This window comes from Mastomys coucha, unplaced genomic scaffold (assembly GCF_008632895.1).
Source record: "Mastomys coucha isolate ucsf_1 unplaced genomic scaffold, UCSF_Mcou_1 pScaffold9, whole genome shotgun sequence".
NCBI lineage: Eukaryota > Metazoa > Chordata > Mammalia > Rodentia > Muridae > Mastomys > Mastomys coucha.
In genome coordinates, this window is record NW_022196915.1 from 18,171,375 (window position 1) to 18,173,714 (window position 2,340).

Here is a 2,340-nt window from a genome sequence, read left to right on the forward strand (position 1 = left end):
CTCCAGCCCCACCCCCACCCCTATACTCCAGCCCCAATACCCCAGCCCCAATACTCTACCCCCATACACAACATTTTAAAAATAAATAAAACACAAAAATATTCTTAAAAGGGTTTGTAAAGACTATTAGAGTGATAGTTAGATTAAAAAGCCAAACAATTAAAATACTAATCCATAGAGTTGCTTGATTAGCTTTAATTTATGTGATACGCTCATTGAGAAGGTTTACTCAGATCCAGTGAGTGCTGGGACTCATCTTAGGCAAGATGCAGCTGTTCTTGTGGTGACCACACCAGCTTTTTATCAATCATATCGTTAGCTATTTCTGCATCTTTTTCTGGCACATGACTGACATATACACTCGGACATGTAATGTACCCGGGTGGGTATCTTTGTACCCCAACGTCCACAGCTCTGTGGATTTCACGATGTTGTCTCTAAGTTCTAGTTTGGGTACAATTCATTCACACTATCTCATTTAACCTTTCCAACAACCCTGTGAAGGGAACTATCTGTCTCTCAGATGAGACAGCAAAGGCATACAGGGGCAAGACAATTTGTCTTCTGCCACTTAGAGCTGAAGCAGGGCCAAGTCTGGTTCTGAACCGCAGAGCGTGGTATCATCATACCCTCTGCCCCAGCCTCAGTTCACCTTGCCTAAATTAGGTATTCTGATAGCAGTCTTCAGATGAAGATGTACAACTCTCAGCTCCTCCTGCACCATGCCTGCCTAGACGCTGCCATGCTCCCACCACGATGATAATGGACTGAACCTCTGAAGCTGTAAGTCAACCCCAATTAAATGTCCTTATAAGACTTGCCTTGGTCATTGTGTCTGCACATTTACAGCAAGAGAAGGAGCTAGGGAGAAGGCACATTAAGGTGCTTGCTGTACAAAGCATGAGAACTCTAATGTGGATTCTCAGAACCAAAGTAAAAATCAGACAGGGGTGACACACACTCATAAACCTAGCGCTGGGAGGGGTGGGTCCCAGGGGCTTGGGGGCCAACAGTGTAGCTGAAGAGATGAGATCTGGGTTCAGTGAGAGACTTTCTAAAAAGACTAAAATGGAAAGGTGAGGAAGACAATGTCAACCTCTGACTCCACATGCACATGTGCCTGTGTACATCCTTCCATGCTCCCACCAGACACGTGCACACATACACAAATAGCACACACAATAAATGAATAAATAGGGGTTGGAGAGATGGTTCACTGGTTAAGAGTACTGACTGCCCTTCCAGAGTCCCAGCAACCACATGGTGGCTCACAACTGTCTGTAATGGGATCTCATGGCCTCTTCCGATATGTTCGAAGAGAGTGGTAGTGTACTCATATATATAAAACAAATAAATCTTTAAAAAATAAATGAATAAATAAATATAATAAAAAATAATTAGTTCAAGTTGGACATGCCTGTAATCACAGCTCTCGGGAGGCTGGACAGGAGGACCACAAGCTATGATAGTAAGACTTATCCTAAAATATCAGTTCAAAATAAACCATAAACCTAACTATAGGAGTTAAAGTTGTAATCGGGATGAATCTTAGTGCGCTACTTTCCTACTTTCCTTGTGGCTGTGATAAACACTTGACAGAAGCAGCTTAAGGAGGTTTATTCTCCTTACAGTTTGATGGTACAGTTCACCACGAGGAAGGCACGGCAGTCAGAGCATGAGGTCATATGGCATTGGTTGTCAGGAAACAGAGAGAGATGGATGCTGGTGCTCTAGGGGTTTTCTCCTTTATATTTAGTGCAGAACCCCAGCCCAGGGATGGAGGCATCACCAGTCAAGGTGGATCTTTCCTCCTCAGTTAAACCTCCCTGGAGTTACTCTCACAGACACGCTCAGAGATGCATCTCTTAGTTGATTCTAGATCCCATCAATTAACCAATCACCTTTAGGAACCTTAAATTATGATGGTAGAAGCACAAATCATGTATAATAACAGACAAAAGGACATGTTACAGCCATGAGATGGCTAAGCGAGTAAGGTCTCTTGCCACCAAGCCGATGACCTCAGTTTGATTCTTAGGACCCAAGAGGTGGAAGAACAATCAGCTCGCAAAGGTTGTTTTCTCACCATCATGTGTGTGCTGTGGTACACTCGCACACATGCACACTCACACACATACTCACACATATGCACACTCACTCGCATGCACATACACACATGCACACTCACACACATGTGCACATATTCACACATGCAAACTCACAGACTTGTGCACATGCTCGTGCACATACATACACACATACTTGCACACAAAAAAATATATAAGTAAGTAAATAAATATTTTTAAGAAGATAGTTGAGACCTGTGTACTGACGTGGGAG